Genomic DNA, 12,801 nt, shown 5'->3' with positions numbered 1-12,801 from the left:
TAATAATGTGGTTTTTTGTCTTTGGTTCTGTTTATGTGGTGAATTATGTTTATAGACTTGTGTATGTTGAACCAGCCTTGCATCCCCGGGATAGATCCTACTTGATCATGGTGGATAAGCTTTTTGATATGCTGTTGCAATCGGCTTGCCAGTATTTTACTGAAGATTTTTGCATCTGTGTTCATCATGGATCTTGGCCTGAAGTTTTCTTTTCTTGCTGAGTCTCTGCCAGATTTTGGTATCAGGATGATGTTGGTCTCATAAAATGATTTGTGAAGGACTCCCTCTTTTTGGATTGCTTGGAGTAGTTTCAGAAGGAGTGGTAGCAGCTCCTCTATGAATGTCTGGTAGATTTCGGCTGTGAACCCATCTGGACCTGGGCTTTTTTTGGAGGTAAGCTCTTAATTGCCGTTTCAACTTCAGACCTTGTTATTGGTCTATTCAGGGTTTTGATTTCTTCCTGGTCTAGGCTTGGGAGAATGCAAGTGTCCAGGAATTTATCCATTTCTTCCAGGTTTACTAGTTTATGTTCATAGAGTTGTTTGTAATAATCTCTGATGATGGTTTGAGTTTCTTTGGAATCTGTGGTGATATCCCCTTTATTGTTTTTTTATTGCATGTATTTGATTGTCTTTTTTCTTTTTTCTCAATCTGGCTAGTGATTTGTCTGTTTCGTTGTCATTTTGAAAAACCAGCTCCTGGATTTACTGATTTTTTTTTTTTTTTTTTTTTTTTTTAAGGGTTCTTGGTGTCTCTATCTCCTTCAGGTGTGCTCTGATTCTTGTTACTTCTTGTCTTCTGCTAGGTTTTGAGTTTTTTAAATCTTGCTCCTCTAGCTCTTTCAATGGTAATGATACGGTGTGGATTTTAGATCTTTCCTTGCTTCTCATGTGGGCATTTATTGTTAAATATTTTCCTCTAGAGACGGCTTTAAATGTGTCCCAGAGATTCTGGTATGTTGCGTCTTCGTTCTCGTTGGTTTCGAAGAACATCTTTTTTTCTGCCTTCATTTCATTGTTCATCCAGTCCACATTCAAGAGCCAGTTGTTCAGTTTCCATGAAGCTGTGCGGTTCTGAGTTAGCTTTTGAATTCTGAGTTCTAACTTGATTGCCCTGTGGTCTAAGAGACTGTTTGTTATGATTTCCGTTCTTTTGCATTTGCTGAGGAGTGATTTATTTCCAATTGTGTGGTCAGTTTTAGAGTAGGTGCGATGTAGTGCTGAGAAGAATGTATATCCTATGGATTTGGGGTAGAGAGTTCTGTAAATGTCTATTAGGTTTGCTCAGTCCAGGTCCGAGTCCAAATCCTGGATATCCTTGTTAATTTTCTGTCTCGTTGATCTGATGTTGACAGTGGGGTGTTAAAGTCTCCCACTATTATTGTGTGGGAGTCTAAGTCTCTTTGTAAGTCATTAAGAACTTGCCTTATGTATCTGGGTGCTCCTGTATTGCGTGTGTATATATTTAGGATCGTTAGCTCTTCTTGTTGCATTGATCCTTTTACCATTATGTAATGTCCTTCTTTGTCTCTTTTGATCTTTGTTGGTTTAAAGTGTACTTTATCAGAGATGAGAATTGCAACTCCTACTTTTTTTTTTTTTTTTTTTTTTGCTCTCATTTGCTTGGTAAATCTTTCTCCATCCCTTTATTTTGAGCCTTTGTGTGTCCTTGTATGTGAGATGGGTTTCCCGGATACAGCACAGCAATGGGTTTTTGCTTTTTATCCAATTTGCCAGTCTGTGTCTTTTGATTGGGGCATTTAGCCCATTTACATTTAGGGTTGATATTGTTATGTGTGGATTTGATCCTGCCATTTTGATGCTAGCTGGCTGTTTTGCCCATTAGTTGATGCAGTTTCTTCATTGTGTGGATGCTGTTTACCATTTGGTATGTTTTTGGAGTGGCCGATACTGGTTGTTCCTTCTATGTGTAGAGCTTCTTTCAGGAGCTCTTGTAAAGCAGGCCTGGTGGTGATGAAATCGGAGTACTTGCTTATTCGCAAAGGATTTTATTTTTCCTTCACTTATGAAGCTGAGTTTGGCTGGATATGAAATTCTGGGTGGAAAGTTCTTTTCTTTAAGGGTGTTGAATGTTGGCCCCTACTCTCTTCTGGCTTGTAGGGTTTCTGCTGAGAGGTCTGCTGTGAGTCTGATGGGATTCCCTTTGTGGGTAACCTGACCTTTCTCTCTTGCTGCCCTTGGCATCTCCTTCATTTCAACCCTGGCGAATCTGAAAATTAGGTGCCTTTGGGTTACTCTTCTTGAGGAATATCTTTGTGGATTTCTCTGTGTTTCCTGCACTTGAATATTGGCCTGCCTTGCTAGTTTGGGGAAGCTTTCCTGGATAGTATCCTGAAGAGTATTTTCCAGCTTGGATTCATTCTCTCCGTCACATTCAGGTACACCTATCAAATGTAGATTAGGTCTTTTCACATCGTCCCATATTTCTTGGAGACTTTGTTTATTCCTTTTTACCATTTTTTCTTTAGTCTTGCCTTCTCGTTTTATTTCATTGAGTTGATCTTGGACCTCTGATATCCTTTCTTCTGCTTGGTCAATTTGGCTGTTCAAACTTACGTATGCTTTGCAAGTTCTCCTGTTGTTTTTCAGCTCCATCAATTCACTTATATTCCTCTCTAAGCTGTTTATTCTTGTTAGCATTTTGTCAAACCTTTTTTCAAGGTTTTTAGTTTCTTTGCATTGGGTTAGAACATGTTCTCTTTAGCTCAGAGAAGTTTCTTACTACCTACCTTCTGAAGCCTGATTCTGTGAATTCATCACACTCATTCTCCATCCAGCCTCATTCCCTTGCTGGTGAGGAGTTGTGATTCCTTGGAGGAGCAGAGGCATTCTGGTTTTGGGTGTTTTCGTCCTTTTTGTGCTGGTTTCTTCCCATCTTTGTAGATTAATCTACCTCTCATCTTTGTAGTTGTTGACTTTCAGATTGGGTCTCTGAGTGGATATCCAGTTTGTTGAGGATTAAGTTATTTTTTTCTGTTTCTTAATTTTCCTTCTAACATTCACACTCCTCTTCTGTAGGAATGCTGAGGTCCCCTCCTGTCCTGGCCTTTTGTCCTGTCCTTGCCTTTTGTCCCTGCTTGCCTGGCGATTACCTGTAGCAGCTGCATAACAGTAAGGGTTGCTGCCAGTTTCTTCTTGTGCTGTTTTTGTCCCAGAATGATACCTGCCAGATGTCAGTCTGAACTCTCCTTTATTAGGTGACATTTTGGATATATGGGGGTCAGAGAGCTCCTTGAGGAGACAGTCTGTCCTTTACAGGGGCTCAAGTGCTGAGCTGTGAGCTCCGTTGTTCCATTCAGAGCTGCTAGACAGGTACGTTTAAGTCTGCTGCAGCAAAACTCATAAACGACTTTTTTTCTCCCAGGTGCTCTGTCCCAGGGAGTTAGCGCTTTATTTATGAGTTTCTGTTGTGCTGCTGCGTTTTTTCAGGGCTGCCCTGCTCAGCAAGGAGGCAGCCTAGTCACAGTCTGTCTGCAGAGTCTTTGCTGAGCTTCTGTGAGCTCTGCCCAGCTGCCGTGTCACCTTCCCTGGAGTCTTGTTTATAGGGGTATAGTTAGAAGTGCCTCAGCAATGGCAGCCCACCTCTGTAATGGCAGACTGTCTTTGTAATGATGGGCAATGGTAAACTACCTCCTTAGTAGTGGACTGCCTCAGTTATGGTGGATGCCCCTCCCCCACAAAGCCGAACTGTTCCGGGTTCATCTGTGCTTGCTGTGAAACTCTCAATCCAGAGCATTTCAGATGGCTATTTTTTGTGGGGGTGGGACCAGCTGAGCCTTTTCAACTGGCTCCCTGCCTCAGATTCCCCCTCGTTTTTTTTTTGTTTTTTTGTTTTTTTGTTTTTTTTTTTTTTTTTTTTTAATTTGAATAGGCAACTCTGTCTCCCACGTGTTCTAGTCACCAGTTGAACCATTGACTGGATTTGTGTGATTTCTTGTATGTAGACCCACTCTGCCAGCTGAAATAGCCACTGGAGACTCAAGGTGGTTTTTCACCAGGGAATCTCCTGGCCTAGCTCCCTGTTTCAGTCCCCTTTTTTTCGGCTGAACGGATGACTCTGTCTCCCAGGCATTCCAGTCACCAGCTGAAAAGGTACCCGGATTTTTGTGACATTTTGTGCAGAGACCCGCTGAGCTGGCTGAAACAGCCACACTGGGGGCTCATAGCACTTTTTTTGCCTGGGAATCTCCTGGCCTGGTTTCCTGTTTCAACCCCCTTTTTATCAGTTGAATGGGAGACTCTGTCTCCCAGGAGCTCCAGTCACTAGCTAAAATGGCTCCCTGACCCATGCGTTTCATGCAGAGACCTGCCGCGCCAGCCCAAACAGCCACTCTGGTGACCCGTGTGGCTCCTCCACCTGGGAATATCCTGGTCTGTGGGCCATAAAAATGCGTTTGCAAATGTGGCATCCTCTCATCGTCTACCTTTCGCTGGGAGCTGCAATCCCGAGCTGCTACTAATCAGCCATCTTGGATCCTCCATATATATATATATTTTTTGTAAAGACAAGGTCTTGCTATGTTGCTCAGGCTGGTCTTGACTTCCTGGCCTCAAGTAATCCTCCCATCTTGGCCTCCCAAAGCACTAGGATTACATGCGTGAGCCACCATGCCTGGCTTCTATTTTTAATTTTTTGAGGAACCTCCATATTCTTTTCTCTTAGTAGTTGTACCCTTTTACATTCCCACCAAGCATATGCAAATGTTTCTGTTTCTCCACATTCTCAACAATTGTTATCTTTTGTTTTTTTGAGACAGGGTCTCCCTCTGGAGCCCAGGCTGGAGTGTGGTGGCATGATCATGGCTCACTGCAGCCTTGACCTCCTGGGCTCAAGTGATCTTCCTTCCTCAGCTTTCTGAGTAGCTAGGACTATGGGTATGCACCACTATGCCTAGCTAATTTCTTGATACATATATATTTTGGTATAGTTGGGGTCTCACTGTTGCCTAGGTTGGTCTTTAACTCCTGAGCTCAAGTGATCCTCTTGCCTTGGCCTCTCAACATGCTGGGATTACAAGTGTGAGTCCCCCCACCCACCCCCACTTTTTTTTCTTTAAGATAAAGCCTCTCTCTGTCACCTAGGGTGGTGTGCAGTGGCACGATCTTGGCTCACTGCAACCTCTGCCTCCCGGATTCAAGCAGTTTTCCTGCCTCAGCCTCCTGAACAGCTGGGATTACAGGCACCAGTCACCATGCCCAGCTAATTTTTGTGTTTAGAGATGGGATTTCACCATATTGGTCAGGCTGATCTGGAACTCGGTATCTCAGGTGGCCCACATGCCTCAGCCTCCCAAAGTGCTGAGATTACAGGTGTGAGCTATGGTACCTGGCCCATTGTTTTTTTTTTTTAATAGCTGTCCTAACAGGTGTGAGATGATTGCATTGTGATTTGATGGTTAGTGATGTTGAAGCATCTTTTCATACACCTGTTGGCTGTTTATCTTTTTGAAAAAATGTCTAGGTCTTGTCCGTTTTTTTTCTTTTTTCTTTTTTGAGACGGAGTCTCACTCTCTTTCCCGGGTTGCAGTGTAATGGTGTGATCTCGGCTGACTGCAACTTTTGCCTCCCAGGTTCAAGCGATTATCGTGCCTCAGCCCCCTGAGTAACTGAGGTTACAGGCATGCACCACCATGCCATTAATTGTTTATATTTTTAGTACAGCCATGTTGGCCAGGCTGGTCTCAAATTCTTGGCCTCAAGTAATTTGCCTGCCTCAGCCTCCCAAAGTGCTCGGCCTGCAGGCATAGATCACTGCACTGGCCTGGGTGGTCTTTCCTAAAATGGTGCCAGAGGAACTGGATCTCTCTTTGACAAGAGCAGGGCTTCTGTTGTACAGAAATTAGCTTTTTCTTTTCAAATTAACTTTTTTTCAAATTAATTAACAAAATAATTTACATTAAAAATACTGCACTTGGATTGGCTCACACCTGTAGTCCCAGTAGACAGGATGATGGCTTGAGGTCAGGAGTTTCAAGACCAGCCTGGGCAATACATACAGTAGCTTCAGCTCCTCTCCAAAAAAATAAAATAAAATAAAAAAAGAAATTAAAAAAAGATTAGCCAGGTGTTGTGACACGCCCCTGTAGTCCTAGTTACTTGGGAGCTGAGGTGGGAGGATCACTTGAGCTTGGGAGTTTGAGGCTTCAGTGAGCTGTGATCACACCACTGCACTCCAGCCTGTGTGACAGTGAGATTCTGTCGAAAACCCACAAAACTGTATTCATTTTAAGTGCATAGTTTGATGAGCTCTGATAAATGTACACACCCATGTAGCATCACCGCAGTCAAGATGTAATTTTCATCCTCCCTTCCCACCTTCCTTGTTTCCCTTTGCAGTCATTGCCCCCTTGCCCTGCCCCCTGCCATACCTAACTGGCATTAGGCAAATGGTAATCTGCTTTCTGACATTATAGATTAGTATGGCCTGTTATAGAACTTCACGTAAGTAGAATCCTACAGGGTCTTTTTGTCTGCCATTTTTTGATGAGCAAAATATATTTGAGATTAATTTATCTATATTGGTGCTTGTATCAGTATTTGTTTTTGGCTGAGGAGTATCCCACAATTGGTCTATCCAGCCGTCTGCCCATTAGAGTTATGTGTCAACATTACCAAGCTATCAACCCAGTTATTGAAGCAAATATTAAACTGTGTGTTGCTATCAAGGTAACCAACCTCAGGAACAGAAGTGAGGTTTTCTTGAAGTCCTGCCTGGGGACTGCAGCTTCAGCTCCTCTCCAGCTTCCAAGCTGCTCTTCCTGATAACCTGCCCTACAGATCACAGACTCTCCTGGTCGGTCCTAATAATCACATGAGACAATTCTTTGCAGTAAGTCCCTGATAGATAGACTTGTTGGTGAACATTTGGGAACTTTCCAGTGTTAAACAATTGTGAATAAAATGGCTATGAATATTCGAGAGCAAGCCTTTGCATATATGTTTTAACTTTTCTTGGGTAAATACCTACGAGTGGAATTGCTAGATATATGGTAAACATATGTTAAGCTTTTATATGAAACTGCAAAACTACTTTGACATACTGTACCCTTTTATTTTTAATATTTGACACAGATTCTCTGCTGCTCAGGCTGGAGTGCAGTGGCATGATCACAGTTCACTGTAGCCTCGACCTCCCTGGGCTTAGGTGATCTTCTCACCTCAGCCTCCCTTGTAGCTGGCACTACAGGCATGCACCCCCACAGTCGGCTATGCTGTACCATTTTACATTTCTACATACAGTGTCTAAGAATTGTAATTGTTCCACATCCTTTGCCAACGGTTGGCATTCAGTGTTCTTAATTCTAGCCATTTTAGTGGATGTATAGTAGCATTTGATTGTGGTTTTTATTTGCATTTTCTTGGTGACAAGTGATTTTGAGCTGCTTTTCAAGGTGATTACTGGTCATTTGTAGATCTTATTTTACAAAATGTATGTTCAATTTTTTCCATTTTAAAGTTGGGTAATTCTTTTTTTTTTTTTTTTTGAGACCGAGTTTCACTCTTGTTACCCAGGCTGCAGTGCAATGGCGCGATCTCGGCTCACCACAACCTCCGCCTCCTGGGTGTAGGCAATTCTCCTGCCTCAGCCTCCTGAGTAGCTGGGATTACAGGCACACGCCACCATGCCCAGCTAATTTTTTGTATTTTTAGTAGAGACGGGGTTTCACCATGTTGACCAGGATGGTCTTGATCTCTTGACCTTGTGATCCACCTGCCTCAGCCTCCCAAAGTGCTGGGATTACAGGCTTGAGCCATCGTGCCTGGCTAAATTTGGGTTATTCTTATTGAGGTTTCTTTCTTCTTCTTCTTCTTTTTCTTTTTTTTTTTTAAATGCAAGGTCTTGCTCTGTTGCCCAGGCTGCAGAGCTCTGGTACCATCATGGCTTACTGGAGGCTCTGCCTCCCTGGCTCAAGTGATCCTCCCACTTCAGCCTCCCAAGTAGCTGGGATTACAGGAATGCACCACCATGCTTGGCTATTAGTTGTTATTATTATTTTGTAGAGATGAGGTCTCACTATATTGCCCAGGCTAGTCTTGAACTCCTGAGCTCAAGGGATCCTCCTACCTTGGCCTCCCAAAGTGCTAGGATTACAGGCATGAGCCCTGGCCCTTCTTTTTTTATAGTTATTGGATATCTGTTTTGTGTCCAATATATCTGTTTCAAAGATTATTATTCCAGTCTGTGGCTTGCTGTTTCATTTTTAAAATAGTGTGTTTTGAAGAGCAGAAAATTTGAATTTTGACATCCTTTTTTTTTCTTTTTCTTTTACGACTCATGCTTTTGGTGTCTTAAGACATCTTGGCTTAACCCAAGGTAATAAAAGTTTCTTGTTTTTGTTTGAAGTTCCCTCGAAGAAATCTTTTAGCTTTTACATCTATCATACATTTTGAATTAACTTCTGTGTGTGGTGTGAGATAAGGTCATCAGAGTTCATTTTTTCCCTCAGCTGCATATCTAGTTCCTCCAGTACCATTTTTGGAAGAGACTATCTTTTCCTACTGAATTACTTTGGTATCTTGGTTGAAAGTCAGTTAAACATACATGTTGTTCTATTTTTGGACTTTATTCTGCTCCACTGATCCCTGTGTATCCGAGTGCCAATGCCACACTATCTTGATTCTTTATAGTAAACTTTGAATTTAGATAGCATGAGTGAGGATTCTTTTTCTATTTCAAAAATGTTTTTGTTATTCAGATTCTTTGTATTTTCATATAAGTGCAAGATTCAGCTTGTTGCTACCAGAAAACCTCTTAAGATTTTTATGGGGATTTGACATCACAAATTTGAGTCATCCAATCCACAAACATGTTAAAACCAATTACAGTCTTTAATTTTCCTCAGCAATGTTTTATAGATTTTAGTGTACAGATATGGCACATATCTTGTTACATTTATTCTTATATATTTCATGTTTTTGGATGCCACAGCATATGGTATGTATTTTACTCATTTATTTATTTATTTAAAAAATATTCTTAGCTAGGCCAGGCCCAGTGGCTCACACCTGTAATCCCAGCACTTTGGGAGGCTGAGGCAGGGGGATCACCTGAGGTTGGGAGTTTGAGAGCAGCCTGACCAACATGGCAGAACCCCATCTCTACTAAAAAATACAAAATTAGCCGGGCGTGGTGGTACATGCCTGTAATCCCAGCTACTTGGGAGGCCGAGGCAAGAGAATCACTTGACACTTGAACCCGAGAGGCAGAGGTTGTGGTGAGCCAAGATTGTGTCATTGCAATCCAGCCTGGGCAACAAGGGCAAAACTCCGGCTCAAAAAGCAAAACAAATTCTCAGCTAAGATTCAGGTACATATTTTAAATTTTCACCTTGTAATTGTTTACCATTGGTATACAGAAATAACATTTTTTGTATGTTGACTTTCTGTGCTTTTACTAAATCCCCTTGTTACAATAGCCTTTTAACACCTCAAATCATGACATCTGTGAATAAAGATAATTTTACTTCTTCCTTTCTGACCTGTGTGCCTTTTCTTTTTTATGCCTTATCACTACGGTTAGAGCCTCTGGCACAATGCTGAATAGAAGTTGTGAGAATGGGTAACCTTGGCTTATTCATAATCTTAGAAGAATCAGTTAATCTTTCACCTTTATGCTGCCATTTACATGGCTGGCTTTTCATACATGTTTTTTACTGGATTAAGAATGTTTTCTTTCTATTCCTAGTTTGCTGACTTTTTTAAAAAAATTATGAATGGATATTAAGTTTTGTCACTGAGATGATCCATTACTTTTACGTGGTTGATTACATTTACTGATTTAAAAAAATAGCAAAATAACCTTGCATTCCTAGGATCAATTCCGTTGGTCATTTTATATGCCTCCCCTTCCCCGCCCCTCTACCATGTTTTTGGTTTTGAGATAGGATCTTGCTCTGTCACCCAGGCTGAAGTACACTGTCAGGATCACAGCTCACTGCAGCCTTGGCCTCCTGGGCTCAAATGATCCTTCCACGTCAGCCTCCGGAGTAGCTGGAACCACAGGCAAGTGCCAACATGCGTACGAGTCTTGTTCATTTTTTTTGTAGGGATGGGGTCTTACTATGTTGCCTAGGCTGGTCTCCATCTCCCGGACTCAAGACATCCTCCCACGTCAGCCTCCCAAAGTGCTGAGGTTACAGGTGTGAGCCACTGTGCCTAGCCACTTTTTTCATTTACTTTTGGATTTGATTTGCTTGTGTTTTGTCAAAGAGTTTTGCATCTATGTTCATAAAGGATAGTGGTCTAAAAAGGTGGTGTTTTTCTCTTTGTCTGTGGTTTTGGTATTTGGAAACTGCTTATTTCTGGTTTTCTTTTTTCTTTTTTTTCTTTTTTTGAGATGGAGTCCTGCTCTGTCACCCATGCTGGAGTGCAGTGACACAATCTTGGCTCACTGCAGCCTCTGCCCCTGGGGTTCCAGGGGGGTCTCTTACCTCAGTCTCTTGGGTAGCTGGGATTACAGGTGTATGCCACCAGGCCGGGCTAATTTTTGTATTTTTAGTAGAGACGAGGTTTTGCTATGTTGGCCAGGCTGGTCTCAAACTCTTGACACTTCAGATGATCTGCCAGCCTTAGTCTCTCAAAATGCTGGGATTACAGGTGTGAGCGAACGTCTTTGGCCGAAACTGCTTATTTCAAAGTGAGATGGGAAATGTTCCCTCTTCTATTTATTTTTGAAAAATAGAGACAGGGTCTCCCCATGTTGCCCAGGCTGGTCTTGAACTCCTGGGCTCCAGAGATCCTCCTGCCTCGGCCTCCCAAAGTGCTGGGATTACAGGCATGAGCCACCATTCCTGGCCTCCTTTCTACTATTTTCTGAGTTTTTGTGGGACTGGTATTTTCTTCTGTAGCAATCTCCCCAGCGCTCTGCCTGCCAGAGCAGGGAATTCTCTGAATGAGAGTCTCATTCAGGCTCACTCAGCGTGGCGCCCTCATCCCTAAACTGCTCCACACTCCCTCTTTTACTCAGTTGCCGGTCTATCCTGGAACCTGGGAATCATAATAGAATCCTCCTTACTCCAAAACATACTGATCACAAAGACCTCATCTCATAACATCTCTCAACTCTTCTGCAGCCCTTGTCTTGGTCCAGGTCCGAATTCCCCACTAGTTGGTGGGCTAAACAAGGACTGGTCACCAGGCTGCTTCGCCAAGTGGGCTTTGGAAACCCAGAGCTTTTAGGATCAAATCCCGAGCTCCTGTGCGTAGCCCTCATCCACACATACACACAGGGCTGCACCTTCCCCCAAGCACGCCATTTCTGCAGCCCCGAGTGCTCTCCCCTGCATTCAGGCCCTGCGTGGGCTGCGCCTGCGTGCCCTCCCTCGTACCCTAGAGAGGGTATGTGCGCCATGGCCGTCCCTTTCGGGGTCTGCCCACGCCACTGCGTTCCTCCAAGCAGGGACCTTGTCCTTAGCCGCTGTACCCAGCCCGGGAACAGCGCCGCTCATTAGCACTGCGACTGCCAGCTGTGAGCCCCGGCGCGTGTGAACTCAAACCTCTATCAGGCACACAGAGCAGTCGGGGGTCCAAGGGCCCTAGGACCCCAGCTCGGGCCATCCCCAAGAACGCTCCCGCAAAGCAACAAAGACCTCGCTCCTCTAGCCACAACACAAAGTGCCCAGGGCATGACCAAATCCGGACTGCGCCTGCGCGCAGTGGTGGCGGCGGCGAAGGCGGGGCGAGAGCCTGAACAGAGGGCACGGACCTGAGTGCGCAGACGCCAAAGCGGCGCGGTGGCGCCTCCAGGCAGAAGAAACGCACAAAATCACTTCCGGGGCCACGATGCTAGTCTGGGAGGTCAGGCCCGGTCGGGTGTGACCTCCACCTTTCCTTCATAGGGTGCAGGCGGGTTGGTGTCAACAGCTTTTACTCTTCATTGCATTTAACCCGGATAAACCAGCCTGGCGTCTCTCTGCAGGGGCTTCACCCAAATTAGTTCCACCATTCTCCTTACTGTCCATGCTCCAGAAACTGCACATCCTTGTCTCTGGTCATGACACCGTGGTTTGGCCGTGGCTCTTAAGGAGCACACATTGACTACTGGGACAGGCAGGGATTGGGGTCAGGAGCACTCCAAACAGAAGAGTAGGTGGCCCCTAAGGCTCTTAGGAACCGGCACAGTAAGGAGAGACTTGAGAGATACTAGGTCCGATCTGGGGTCTAGAAAAGGTTAGGTGAGCAAAGGGCATGTAAATTTAGACTGAGAAGAGGGTTCTGCAGACCCGCAATGGCTGGAGGTAGGATGTGGGGGCAGAGATGGCGGTTGCATCCGCATAGTTGAATGCTGTATGAGTTCTGCTGGCAGCATTCGCAGCTTGGCTGATAAAGTTTTTAACTTGTGACACATGCCCTGGACTGCAGGGTGTTAAAGGATAGGTACCTAGCTTCCTAATGAAACAATGGTCTTCTGTTCTCCTAACTTAAAAGTGGTTTTGTTTCCATCATCTTAGTTGGCACTGAACCATTTTCCAGTTGAATTTGGCCTTGAGAGGATGCTTTACCTTCATTACACAGTATGCTCAGCTGGCAAGAGGTTTGGGTTTCCTTACTTTGAGACCACCGTTTTACATCCTCCCACCCTTTTACTAGCTGTAGGGAATACCTGTCAGACTCTGCATTGGACTTTCTGAGCTTTACATAAGGCTAGGTCAACTGTCCATTAGACAGTCTGTATCCTGTGAGTCTGTCCTCCACACCCTGAATTCAGAGGTTCTGACTTGATTACTTTGTGATTCATTAGCAAGGGTTGAGATTCTACACTTGCCATTCTTTTAGGCCGTAT

At 44.0% G+C, this 12,801-nt stretch overlaps 1 long non-coding RNA gene across 1 annotated transcript in view; it reads left to right on the top strand.

Moving 5' to 3' along the window:
• The window catches only part of LOC141580864 (uncharacterized), a 28,981-nt gene extending 18,842 nt beyond the window's left edge, over positions 1–10,139 (top strand). Inside the window, exon 3 of the long non-coding RNA XR_012513263.1 lies at positions 6,687–10,139. This is a non-coding gene — a long non-coding RNA (uncharacterized LOC141580864). The remainder of the gene's footprint in view (positions 1–6,686) is intronic.
• Positions 10,140–12,801: the final 2,662 nt, after the last annotated feature.

This window comes from Saimiri boliviensis, chromosome 13 (assembly GCF_048565385.1).
Source record: "Saimiri boliviensis isolate mSaiBol1 chromosome 13, mSaiBol1.pri, whole genome shotgun sequence".
Taxonomy (NCBI): Eukaryota; Metazoa; Chordata; class Mammalia; order Primates; family Cebidae; genus Saimiri; species Saimiri boliviensis.
Note: the sequence above shows the minus strand (reverse complement) of the source record. Positions and strands in the feature narration are given on the sequence as shown.